Source organism: Cebus imitator, unplaced genomic scaffold (genome assembly GCF_001604975.1).
Source record: "Cebus imitator isolate Cc_AM_T3 unplaced genomic scaffold, Cebus_imitator-1.0 Scaffold771, whole genome shotgun sequence".
NCBI lineage: Eukaryota > Metazoa > Chordata > Mammalia > Primates > Cebidae > Cebus > Cebus imitator.
In genome coordinates this window covers 90,452-104,775 of record NW_016108086.1, presented here as the reverse complement: position 1 = coordinate 104,775, position 14,324 = coordinate 90,452, and the positions used below count along the sequence as shown (strand labels likewise).

The 14,324-nt window shown below is 37.7% G+C and overlaps 1 protein-coding gene and 1 pseudogene across 2 annotated transcripts in view; one reads left to right on the top strand and one right to left on the bottom strand.

Annotated features, from left to right (window-relative positions):
- The window catches only part of NSUN3 (NOP2/Sun RNA methyltransferase 3), a 56,814-nt gene that overhangs the window by 38,543 nt on the left and 3,947 nt on the right, over nucleotides 1-14,324 (top strand). The gene's annotated exons all lie outside the window — the stretch shown is intronic.
- On the bottom strand, nucleotides 9,318-11,113 carry LOC108297089 (annotated as a pseudogene). Its single transcript, XR_001822100.2, has one exon. The product of XR_001822100.2 is annotated as a legumain-like (transcript).

Sequence of the window (14,324 nt, the reverse complement as noted above, 5' to 3'; positions counted from 1 at the left end):
CCCTCCTGCCATGCCAACCATTGACCAAGGCCAGGTGGGGAGAGAGAGAGAGAGAGAGAGAGAGAGAGAGAGAGAGAGAGAGAGAGAGAGAGAAGGAATTGGCTTATACAGCTATGAAGGCTAAGTCCCAAATTTGCTGGATGTGCTAGAGCCTGGAGACCCAGGGAAGAGCCAGCATCGCAGGTCAGGTGCACAGGGCGTCTGCTGGAGAATCTTATCTTGTTCCAGGGAGGTCAGTGTTTTGTTCTATTCACTTCTTCAACTGATTGTATGAAGCTCACCCATATTATGGAGGGCCATCTGCTCTACTCAGTCTAACAATTCAAATGTTACTCTCATCTAAAGACACCTTCACAGACACTCCCAGATTAATACTTGACCAACTATCTGAATACCACAGTTCAGCCAAGTTGAACGTAAATTAGCCATCATACTGACTTCTAACCTTTAGTGTTTATGACCTTGCTCTCTCTTACCTGTTTATTAAGGCAGTTCTACACTTAGATTCTGCTAAAACAACTCTATGTGGTACCAAATTCAGTACTAGTTAAGACAGTTAATATAACTGAGAGAGAAAGAGACTCAAAATAATAAAGACTTAAATAAATAAAAGCCTAAGTAGGCTTCCCAGGGTTGTCCAGGTAATCCGCAGATGGCCAGACTCCAGAATCTTCAGGGGTCCAGGCCCAATGTTCAGCCTAACAATCCAGGATGGCTAGCCCAGCTCTTGCTGTTTAATGTGCATTGCAACTAGTAGGAAGGAGTAAAATAATAATTCAACATTACTTCCATTCACATCTCATGGGTCAAACTTCGTCATATGGTTATGGTTATTACAAGGAAGTTTAGGAAATCAACTTTGGCTGTGCCCAATTAAAAATCAGATATTGAAGAATGATTAGAAGTGTCTGCTACAAGTTGGAAGTTCCTTGATCAGAATGCTGGAAGTTCAAAGAGAATAACGAACCTTTTTAACAAAAAAGCCAGTTTGAAAGATTTTACAATAATCAAGAAGTAGTTGACCAAGCCCTTACATCATGAATAGCAGGGGATAACTGCTGTTAAAAGTGTGAGCTGTAGAACTATATTGCCTGGATTTTAATCCTGGTTTGGACATTTCCTGAGAGATTTTGTACAAATAACTGTCTTGTGTTAATTTTTTCATCTGCAAAGTAAGAATAATAATTCATGCCTCAGAAGTTAATTGAAAGATTGAATGAGATAACATATATAAAACACTTGGCTTGGCACAGTGGCTCACGTTTGTAATCCCAGCACTTTGGGAGGCCGAGGGGGGCAGATCACCTGAGGTCAGGGTTCAATACCAGCCTGACCAACATGGAGAAACCCTGTCTCTACTAAAAATACAAAATGAGCAGGGTGTGGTGGTGCATGCCTGTAATCCCAGCTACTTGGGAGGCTGAGGTAGGAGAATCACTTGAACCCAGGAGGTAGAGCTTGCAGTGAGCTGAGATCGTGTCAAGGCACTCCAGACTAGACTAGCGCAAGACTGCAACAAAAAAAAAAAAAACAAAAAAACCCACTTAACTTCAGGTAATAAAGGAAATGAAGGATAAAGTTCTAGGGCAGACTGATATTTAAGGGATAGGAAAAAGAGAAAAGGCATACAGGGAGGTGGAGGCTAAAGGGGGACTTTGGAGAAATAGAAGATAAACAAAGGAAAAACAGCATGCAAGAAGCCAGATCAGAAGAAAGTTTCATGAAGTTGAGGATTAATGGCAGAATCAGGTAAATGAAGGCTGAAAATAGGCTTTTTAATACAGGCTGGTTATCTACTTGTTTTCTTGCTGAGTTAAGCTTCTGAGGAAAACAGTATTTTGATCACCTTTTAGAGTTGTCCAAGAAAGTATTGTTAAATGAACTACCAAGTGATTTGCAATAACTACCAAGGCATTCCAAATTATTTGGAACTTTAATGAAGGACTACTTTTGAGTTTCTAACCATTGAGTCTAATATGTTAAAATTGTACACAACTATCATTTAAATGCCAATCTGTGATGAAAAGTTTAAAATTTGTCTCAGGGTGAAGTATTTGCTTTCATTCACCACATCATAAATGCTGTACAGCAGCACTTTAATGGGTGGAGGTTGTATGCTCTGTAAAAGGGCTGGTAGCCAGGATTCTCAGGTCATTCCTTAAGACCTATTAATGCTAGTTTCTTTATGTTAAAAGTGCCTGGAGGTATATAGTTATTTTTTACCTCCAACGGGCATTTGAGACATTTGGGATGATAGAATAAATGCATGTGGTGCCCTATGTCTTATTGTTCAAGATTCCAAACTTATTTTAGCAGTCGTAATATTTGCTTCAGGGCACATAGCAGTGGTAAAGCTTGTGGTCCTTTTCCCGGAACTAAATTTGAGTGTCGGTCTGTGCTGCATTAATTAGCTGTGTCACTTCAGGCAAGTCAGTCTTTGTGACCCTCGATTTGATAAGTCTGGTCAGACTATTTACCTTGTACATCTCACCTCATAAGGTTTTATTAAGACTCTGTGAAGTGCTCTTTAACTAGAGCACCAAGTAAACATAAGGTAGTATTATTAATTAAGCTGATCATGTGTCCTACACTCAGTTAACATAGGAATCAGTGTCTTGTTTGATTTCTGGACCAAATCCACATTCTGTTCTCTTTTATTCAGGAAGATTCTATTTATTTTTGTTTACTTATTTTTTAAATAATTTATTTTAGATTAAGGGATACATGTGCAGGTTTGTTACACGGATGTGTCACGTGATGCTGAGGTTTGGGATAGGATTGATCCTATCATCCAGGTAGTGAGCATAGCATTCAATGGTTAGTTTTTCCACCCTCACCCTCCTGCCCTGTCCCTTCTAGTGGTTCCCAGTGTCTATTATTGCCGTCTTTATGTCGGTGACTACCCAATGTGTAGCTTCCATTTATAACTGAGAACATGCGGTATTTGGTTTTCTGTCCCTACGTTAATTCACTTAGGATAATAGTTTCCAGCTGCATCAAAGTTGCTGCAAAGGACATGGTTTCTTTCTTTTTTCTAGTTGCTCTATTCTGTTTTAAAGAAAGAGTAAGGATTTCCTCACGGAGGAATGTATACTGTGTGTCCAGTGTTCTCTGGAAGCATCTCAACCTTTCAGTTTTGGACTTAAGCTGTCATTTGGGTAGTGAGATAAAAAGACTGTAGCTTTCATACATTTTTAATGATGTAACACATTATTAATTATGTAACTGTTTTTCTTTTCTACATAAGTTGTAAGTACCTTTATAAGGTTGTCTCATATAGGCTTTCTGAAATATTAATTGAATTATAAATGGTTATGATGGACCAATTGCAGGATCAATGTTCCTATTTTAAATTTTTTAAATTTCTACAATCTTACTTGGTTTTAAAAAATGTATAATGCTTTGCTATTGTACACACGTATGCAATGAACATACGTGTGCATGTGTCTTTATAGTAGAATGATTTATGGTTCTTTGAGTATATACCCAATAGTGGCATTGCTGGGTCAAGAGCAATTTCTATTTCCAGATCCTTGAGAAATCGCCACACTGTCTTCCACAATGGTTGAACTAATTTACACTCCCACCAACTGTATAAGAGTGTTCCTATTTCTCCACATCCTCTCCATCATCTGTTGTCTGCAGATTTTTTAATGATCTCCATTCTAACTGGCGTGAGATGATATCTCAGTGTGGTTTTGATTTGCATTTCTCTAATGACCAGTGATGATGAGCATTTTTTAGGGAGGGGAGAGTGGGGAGGGATAACATGGGGAGAAATGCCAGATATAGTATGCACCAAAAGTAAAATAAATTAAAAAAAAAAAGAAAAAGCAGCAACAGAATCTAAACACTAATAGGGCTAATTCTTAAGAATTCTAATTCTTAAGAAGAATTAGACCTTTTCCACGGATGAGCTAAAAGCTACACATTTTGGTTCAGTAGTTTTTAAATTATCCTAATAAAAATACTGTTTTCAAATGAAAAAAAAAAAGTATAATGCTAGACTTTCTGAGAGGGAAAAGCTTGCTAATATTGTGGCATCCTTTACTCATATTGTTTTCCAATGGAATAGTACTATTGCCTTGATACTCTGATGGCAAAGGAAAGGACATGAATAAAGATGAGGAATAAATATTTTAATTATAGTATTTTGGGGCTGTAATCTTAATTTTTCAAGAGTACAGACATGTATGATTCTTTTACTTCTGTACCAGAAATTGTAGGCAAGACAGTGACTGTAACTTCAAACTTGTTACAGCGATGACATAAAAAGAATTTGTTTATCTCCTGGTGATAAGTTATGAGGAATTAATGAAAGAGGAGAAAATCACTCTTATTTCAGTCAAAAGATGGCACTGTTGCTGTACTGATTGTTCTTTTTTGCATTTTTTGCTTCAGCTCTTTTTTCAACACAGAAAACAATTGAATACAGTGATCTTATTAACACTGACCCTCCTATCAGAATTCCAAATTTTCTAATCAAGCACCAGAAGAATAGATCCGACAAAGGGAATTTATTTTTTTAAAAATGTGTTAGGATGTTTTAATAGCTATTTATAAAAATAGCATTCCCTGTTTGAAACTAAGAGATTTGCCATAGGAAAAATAGGACATCCTGCTTCATGGTTTAAATTTTGGTTAAGTTTTGAAACATCCCCCAACTGTGGAACTTTGATAACTGTCAATGTTTCAAGACATTTTAGGTTTTGTCTTGTTTTAGTTTTTCAAGGTCATTGAACTGATGCTATAATTAAGATAATACATGCTTTTCTTTATGGTATTTAAGTCAAGTAATAATTTTTCTTTTATTTTCCTTTCTTACTGCCTTTTAATTGGAAGCCTACGTGGATTAGTCTGGAAATGTAAAGGTGTTCTCTCTTGTGCTAGGGAAGCAACACATTCCACCTTGTTTTAAGCCAGTTTCTTAAAAGGCTCTTGAGGCATGATTCTCTGTTTTCCTCTAAGCAGACCTTTCAAGGATGGAGAACTTCAGTGAAAAGCAAAGCATTAAACTTTAGGAAAGACAAAATGAATGCCTTAAAAAATGAGTTTATTATTGATTTTATAGAGTTTTTTTTAAAATACAGACACGCAGATCAAAACATTTTTTGAGGGAGTGAGAGAAGGAATCCTTTGTGTATTGAAACCACAAAACAACCCAGTTTTCCTTAGGAAATTCTGGTGGACTCTTGCATATAGACTGCTTACTAGTAGATTTGCCTATCTGATGCTCTTAAAAGTTAACATTTATATAGTTTACCTGTAACAAATAATTAAGTTAATTTATTGGATAACTATGTGGCTAGTTTTATCATACATGCATATATTTACAGAATATATTGTATGTAGTTTTACAATATAATTCATTTGGATCTAAAATACAAGCCCAAAGTTTATTTAATGGCAGATGTGCTTCTAAATTCAGAATTTGTTTGGATTTTAAAGAGGTAATAGAGTACATACTCAGTACATGATCTAACCTCCTTTTCACAGGACAGCCTGGAACAGTACTTCATAATCAAACATACTAATATTTGTTCAGCAAAACATATGAATAGTTATACCACATGAGATAAGTCTTGGCCATAAACCTTACATGAGTTTAAGTCAGATTTTTAAAGCCAAATGAATCTGTCACAACTATTTTTTTTTTTTTTTTTTTTTTTTGAGATGGAGTCATGCTCTATCATCTAGGCTGGAGTGTTGGTGGCATGATCTTGACTCACTGCATCCTCCGCCCTCTGGGTTCAAGTGATTCTCCTGCCTCAGCCTCTCAAGTCACTGGGTTACAGGTGTGTACCACCACACTTGGCTAATTTTTATATTTTTGGTAGAGATGGGGTTTCACCATGTTGGCCAGGCTGGTCTCAAACTCCTGACCTCAAGTGATCCACCTGCCTTGGCCTCCCAGAGTGCTGAAATTACAGGCATGAGCCACCACCCCCACCTCACAACTTAATTTTTAAAAACTTGTATGTTACAGGCTTTTTGGATTTCACAACAGAGTATAAGAGGTAGACCTGAAGTACCCTTGGGTGTATGCTGTGAACTGTCAAAAATCTATTCAGGATTTTCTGTTAAATGAGGACAATTTAACATATTCTATTTAATGGTTTCTTTTTAAAAACTGTGTATTGTTTTGTTTTTAGTGGCTTCACCAAGTAGGTGCTTCAAACACAAAATGCGTTTAGCTTGTTCCATGAAGGACAAGCAAAGATTTGGGGAAAATTGTATACCTGATCTCTGCCATATAGTAACAGGTTATCTGGTATACATTCCGTGGCAAGAAAGCCACCATTCTTTCTCTTTTAGGAGTACTTGGGGTAAAATCATTTTCTGCTATATATTTTTTCTTTTTTTCTTACCTTCATCGTGCAGTAGTCCATTGTATATATGCTATAAAGTTAATCAAGATCAGCTTTGTTTCCTACAGCAGTGTTGTGAGAGAGAATCTTACCTCATATTTCAAGTAGAGTTTAAACCTGATCAGCACTGTTGTGTGTTGAAGGGAATATGTGTGTTTCAGAGAAATGACAGAGGGATTATATTATGGTGAAATTCTGCTTCCTTTAGAAGCATTTTCCCAGTGAAGAGAAGCTGGTTAACAGGTACAAAAATACAGTTAGGTAGAAAGTATAAGTTCTAGGATTCGATAGTACAGTAAGGAAATTATAGTTAGCAATAATTTATTGTGTATTTCAAAGTAACTAGAAGAGTTGTAATGCTCCCAAGATAAAGAAAAGATGTTTGTGTTGATGGATTTCCCAGTTACCCTGATTTGAACATTCTATATTGTAAAGATGTATCAAAATAACACATGTACCTCCATATTATCTACAATTATGATATATCAATTTTTAAAAAAGTACTTTCCCAGCTTTGCATTATAATTTGGCATTTTATATTAAAGAATGTGTAAAACCCAACATAATGTTTGCTAGTTTCCATTTTAGTTTAGAGTGTTACATTAGCATTCTACTTAATCTGATCAAATAATACTTTTGCTTCTACTGTTGTTAGTCATGACATTTTTCTGACTTCTACTTTAAGTATGATTAGAAAGTTTACTGTTGTTAGAATTCAGTGATGAATAATACTAGTTTTAGTATAGCTTGATTTGTAATAATTTCATGCAATATCGTTAGTGGTTAGCACAAGTGAGTAATAGACATTACTCAGGATCTTGTTAAACCATGAAACAGGATCATTCAGGAGCCAAGGGGCCATGGCTCATTTGAAGAAGGTTAACGGAGGATACCGTTATACAAAAACGGATGTTGCTTGGCCGGCTGTTTAGTTTTCCTTCCTCTTATTAAAACAAAACAGTAACTTTGCATGGCACAGATATTTACAAAGCATAGAGAACGCTTTTGCCTTTTACCAGATTCCAAATCCAACCTGTGGTTTTTTTTTCCTTCTTCCTTCTCTAACCCTGACTTGTTTTTTATGTGGTCAGTACCACAGCTTTGCCAAAGTTTATTAGTATTAGTCAAGTCTTTCTAATTTATAAATGTTTTGCCACCTCCAGAATTCAAAATTTCTTAGTGGTCTTGTTAAGACCTATTAAGCAATATCTTTCATTTGTTTTAAGTGAATCATTTTTCTCCCCAAACAACCCTTCTCACATCCTACCATCTAACTGTTGTAAAAATACATATACAGCCATTCCGTTTATGATTTGGATGAAACCTGTGATACTTGTACACTACTTCAAAATGTGTGTGAATTGTTGTGGAAGCAGATGAATTATTCCAGACACTATTTTAATGGACAGGATACAGTATATTTAGGAGTGTGTTAATTTTTACTTAGCATTTTGTAAAATACATCTTTTAATTTGATTGGAAAATTAAGTCCAGAAGTATTGGTTTTTAAATCATTGAAGTAGTCTGATTATAAAGTTGTATGTTCTTGCCTTAACAGAAACTATAATGTGTAATGATAAATTGTAATTATACAGATAGTTTTACACTTTCTGCAAAAGCAGTGTGGGGCCGCATCATGGCCTGGTTCAGTTCATGACAAAAATAACATCTATGACTCTGGGGGAGGGGGACAGGGGGATAGTTTCAGGATTAAACTGTTCCACCTCAGATCATCAGGCTTTAGTTAGATTTTCATAAGGAGTATGTAACCTAGATCCCTTGCGTGCGCAGCTCACAATAGGGTTCTTGCCCCTATGAGAATCTAATGCCACCACTGATCTGACAGGCGGCAGAGCTCAGGTGGTAATGCTCCTTCAGCCACCACTCACCTCCTGCTGTGTGGCCCGAATGCTAATAGGTTGCAGACTGGTTGGTACTGGTCTGTGGGCCCAGGGATTGGGGACCCCTGATCTATAGCATAAGTAATTCTCAGGGTAGAAAAATCTTAGCTGTAAACCCTGGTAGTGGTTATTACAGATTGCCTGCCTTCTTTTTTCTTTGAATACAAATTTATGATAGCTTTAAAATCTGTAACTATTGGAAACAAAAGGATTAAAATGATATTTAAACAACAATCAGCAGTAACAAAACAGTAAGACCATTGATGGGAATCCCTAATATTTGCCCTACGGTTTTGAGAATAACCCAATTTGTTTTAAAAACCTTTGTGTTACCACATACACTTTTCTTGTTTAGAAATTAATGTGGGCAGTTAAGTTATATCAACCTAATTTCAGAAAGATAAATTATGAATGTTGAAATGAAAACTGAGCAGAAGAATCAGTCATCACTGGAAACATTATAGAAATTAATTTAAATTTGCATTAAGCCAGGAACATATTATATTATTTGTAAATTCTGAGGCATCTATGTACTTTTGTACAACTTTAATGAGAAAGAATCATATTTACTTAGGCATTGGCCTTGCTAATTGTAGAACTAAGACCAAAATAGTCTTTTTAATGGGAGGTTGAAAATATCCGAATTTAAATACTGCCTATATCCCATACACAATAATCTAACATTTTTTATTGTGTATTTCTTTCATTATTTTTCATTGTCGTAAAATATATAACATAAAATTTGCTATTTAACCATTTTTGAGTATACAGTTTAATAGTGTTAAGTACATTCACATTGTTCTACAACCAATCTCCAGAACTCTTTTCATCTTTCAAAACTGAAAGTTGATACCCATTAAGCACTAACTCATTATTCCCTTCACTTCTTAGCCCCTGGTAACTACTGTTTTACTCTCTGTTTCAATGAATTTGGCTACTCTAGATACCTCGTAATAGTGGAATCATGTGAAATATTTTTTTGTGTGTGACTGGCTTATTTCACTTAGCATGATGTTCTCAGGGTTCACCCATGAGAACTTTTTTGGCGGGTTTCTGTAATCTTTATTTTTTAAGACTTGAACATTTGCAGAATTAAATTTAAAAAGCAATAAAAAATCATAATTATTTTCTAAAAATAGTTTTCCATTTGGGGCTTGTGGCCCTCTTGAATAAAATAATTCTGAAGATTTAGAGGTTTCAGCTTCAGATTTCTCAGAATGAAGACTTCTTTTGAGAGGAGCTACAGAAGCCGCCATGATCTTCCTCCTCCTTAAAACTAATGAACGAAACAAAACAAAACACATCCTAGAAAGCAAATATGACCCTTCTTAATACACAGCTTTCCCCACACAAATTTATAGTTTTTCAGAGAAGACTGGGGAAGTAGGTAACTGCGAGCAAGTCATCTTTTGAAGAAGGCCCTGGAGCAAGCCCTGGAGTGGGGGGTCCCCAAGAGGCCTGGGAGCAGCGGGGACTCCCACTCCAGGCCCTGATCAGCACTCTTTCGGGGGAGCACTCACACTTGGAAAAGCTACCAGGAGGTGGCTCTTCAGGAGTGACCAAGGCACACATGGTCCATAGACAGTTTTATCCTGTGAAGCGAATACGGTTTCTCGCAAAGGTTGACCAACATGTACAGATGTCTCAACGCATACTCGTACATGGGGGAGTGTTAGTTGAAGCAGTGTGCCCGGAAGTGCAACAGGGCCTCTGGGTAGCAGCTGTGTCCCGTGAGCAGGGCTGTCTTGGTCAGGAGCTGCTCCACCTCTGCCTCGAACGCTGCCAGCAAGGAGACAATCTTTTGCACTGATTTCTCATTGAGGTGCCTGGAATCCAGACACTGCTGGATCTCCTCTGTGAGCTGCCTGGACTCCTCCAAATCATTATGTTCATCAGCTTCCTTTTTCTGATCATGAGGGGCACATCAGGGCTGGGGGTGAGGTCAAGGCGTGTGACTGGAGGCAGAGAGATAGGAGAAATGGCATTGTGTTTCATACCCTGAAACTGCATCACTTTCATGGTGGAAATCGTTTTGTTTCCATACCGCATGACGTGACTGGTGTTGGTGTGCGATTTTACCAGGTGGTACTGCTTGCGCAGGGTCTCTTTCATCAGATCTTCCACGTCCGAGTCCTCCATCCAGTTGACGCTGTACCAGTCCCCCAGGCACGTGGACCTCTTCTCATCGTAGTAGCAGGCCTAGGATGACTCTCTGAGGTTGGCAGCAGTAGTTGCATAAACATTGATGTCATCAGGCAGATGGACCCAGACTCATAGGCTTCAATGTAGAACACCATCTTTCGGTACATTTTGTGTTTGTACATGTAATGGATGGTCTCATTCAGGTCCTTTATGTGAAGGTCTTCATTGCGAAAAACCAGTGTTCCAGTAGATCTGTGATCAGTGACTTAAGCGAACCACATGATCCTGGGGGCCGCTCTTCAGGACTTTTCCGGATCCTATGCCCTTCACTGCCTCTGCATCACCTCTCAAGATGGCAAGGAAATTTTGTGGGGTGACATCCTCTCCAGTGTAGTCCTTCGGGACCCCCTTATAGACGTCGGTACCATTGGGCCTATCGGTCACAATTCCTGGAGTCGGATTGTCTTCAGCATAAGCAGTGTCATCATACATCATCACAACGATCTGCTCGTTGGGAATCCCATTCCAGTGAATGACCTGGTAGGCGTCTGCCTGGTGCCTATAATTATACCAGCCATTTGAACCCGCCAGGATCACCACCCAGTGCTTGTCTCCATCTTTAGGATCATCCATGGGAACAGCACTATGCCCAGTGCATCTGTTGGAGTTTTCTTCCTTCTTAAGGCTGAATATTTTATCATATCTCTGTACCTATGTACATATTTTGCTTGGCAGTTCATCCATTGATGGACACTTGGGTTGCTTCCATCTTTAGCCAAGGTGAATTATGCTACTATGAACATGGGTACAAATATCTCTATAAGACCCTGCTTTCAATTGTTTTGGGAGTATACACACAAGGGGAATTGCTGGAGCACATATAACTTTATTTTTAAGTTTTTGAGAAGCCATCATTTTGTTTTCCATAGCGGTTGTACTATTTTAATAATCTAACATTTTTAAAGAAGTCTTACACCTGTTGCTATAGTAAGTAGAAAATGATCCAAAATGAGTGTAGTTATAACTTATACAATTTTAGCAAATTAGGCTATGCCTTAGTGTATTGCTGTAAATAAAAAAAGAAAACGAAAAACACCTTCATTAGATGTGTATTAGTCGTTTCCTATTGCTGCTGTAACCATTTACCACAAATTTATTGGCTTAAAATAGCACAGATTTGTTACCTTTGAGCTTCTAGAGGTCAGAAGTCCAAGATGAGCCGTATGGGACTAAAATCAAGGTGCTGGCAGAGATGTGTTCCTCCTAGGGGTGCTAAGGGAAAGTCTTTTTGCTTACCTTTTCCAGCATTGAGAGGCAGCTCACATACCTGGGCTCTTTGCTCTAGGCCAGCCATCTGCCAGTCCAGCCGAGGCTTCCATCGCCACATGTCCTTCACCAACTCTCTGCCTCCTTGTTTTGATGATAAAGACCTTTGTGATTCTATGTGGCCCACTTGGATAATCCAGGATAATCTCCCCATTGCAGGATCCTCAATTTAGTCACATCTGCACGTAGCCTTTTGCCATGTAAAATGCATGCTTACAGGTTCTGGGGATTAGGATGTGGACATCTTTGAGGGGGTTATCCTTCTTCCTACCACAGGATGTTATCCCTTTAGCAGTTCACATCTCCAGTGATACACAGGAGCCTTTTTTTTTGTTTCTGTAGGGTGTGTTTTGAGGGCAGTAAATACTGAGGAGAAGAAACATAGAAAAAGGTTTTTTAGACACTAACAACAAACACCAAAGTGTGAGAAGACCCACGTGGTAGGAACCCCCAAAATATCTTTTTAATCAATAAATGAGCACATGAGAAGTATAGAAATTCTGGATACCATACAATTTTAGTTATCTCAAACCTCAGGGAATATGTTTTCTAGAGAGGTTATCTCTTAAGTCAAATGTTTAAAAATACATATAACTGACCTCCATGGAAAAGCTCTGCTATTTATTCTCCTGTCAAATCTCCCCTTTAATTTGTATTACAGAAATAAATCAGATGGGTAAAAAATTAAAACTATAAATGAGCTCCTAGTGAAAAGGAACTTTCCCCTGTGACTGCTTCCTCTCCTTCTCCAGTCTTACTCCTCAGAGGCAGTTACTTCTAATGATTTCTGTTCCTAATTTATTCTTCAGGTCACCCCAAATCTCTAAATCACATGTTTATTATTTTTTTAAAAATTCTTTAAAAAATTAGACATTGACTACCGCCCTATCACAAGGGTTTATGTCACTTAAACCAGCCTTCCCTCCGCACACCGCCCTGCACCCTGCGACCTCACACTGCTCTGAAACTTAGCACTGTGCACTTACACCTACATTCTTATTCTGTTAGTGGGGGAAAGTTCTCTTAAATACGCATCAAACCTTTATTGTCTTTTTTTTTCCCTGTATTTATCTTTATTATTATTTAAAAAATAATTCGAGGCAAGCATCTTTTGGCTTTTCTTTTTATAAAATAACAATTATCTGCCCACCCTGCCTTCCATTTCTCCCTCTCTTCTACTCCCCAGTATCTTACAGTTGTACTTTCATATCGTCAAGGTTGATCATATTCTTTCTGAAACCTTAAAATCTATTCTGTAACATTACTAAGATTGATCTTTGGAGGAATTCTGAACATTGAAGACCCATAAATAGTGTACATTGTTTCATTCTATAAATAGTGTATACTGCATGATGGAAAAATATGTTAGGATTAAAATTCCTTCCCTGTTGGTTCAATCTCATGTGCAGAATACCACGGAAAGACTTTTTCTAGAATCAAATAGATGAGAAAGTTGATCTCTCCCTTTCCCTCCCAATTTTGTGTACTAAATCTTCAAGTTTTTCTCAGTTTTCAGTCATTTCATCTCTTTTTCTTCTCTGCCTTATCCCTTCCTTCTGGAGAGCTCCCTTTTTTTTTCCAGACTGCAGTATTTGCCTTCCAGGCCTCCCACGCTGCTCTTACTCTGAGGCGGCACTCCCTTCACTGCTTTTCTATGTTGTAGCCATTCTTTTCTGAATCACATTTCTCCTCTTTCTTGCTTTATCTCCTCATTTTGCTAGAATTAAAATTTCTGAGTCATTGGATATCTGTACGTGTCTGTATTCCTCCTACATATTTATTTTGTGAGCTGGCTGAAAATAGGATTCACTTTAAATTGCTTTTTCCTGGGATTTGGAATGTACTTCTCCACCGATACCAGTCTGATTCCTGAGCTCTTAATAGGTGACCTGTTTTTCTCTTTGGAGACATTAAACACTTTCTCTGTATTCTTGAAGTTCACAAACGTAACAATGTTGCATCTAACTGTGGGTGTTTTTTATTAATTATAAAGGTGCAGTTTTTACGGTTTTCATCAAGACCCTCTCCCCCCTCTCCTCTTAACTCTGTCGTCCCATTTCACCCTGCCACCCCGGGCTCACCTTACTCCAGCCACACCGACCTTCTCTTTCTCTAAACATGCCTTGAGTCTTTTCACTGACGATTCCTTTGGTGTGGAATGCTCTTCTCTCAGATATCTGCTTGGCCCACTCCCTTACCTCCTCGGAACTTTGTTCAAATGTCACTTTCTGAAATGCACCCTGTTCTAACCGTCCCATTTAAAATTGCAATCCCTCTGTCATCCAAGCACTCTTAATCCTTTTATCCTGCTTTGATTTTCTTCATAGTTATCTATCACTAAATTGCATACTAAATAAAAAATACGTGCAAACCCATGCACATATGTGTGTATGTATGTATATGTATATATGTTTATGTTTGTATATGTATATGTTTATGTGTGTATATATTTATATTGGTTTGCCAGAGTTCCCATAACAAAATACCACAGACTGTGTGGCTTAAATAGAAGTTCATTTTCTATTTTATTATTTTATTTTTCTTTCTTTTCTTTTCTTTTTCTTTTTTTTTTTTTTTTTTTTTTTTT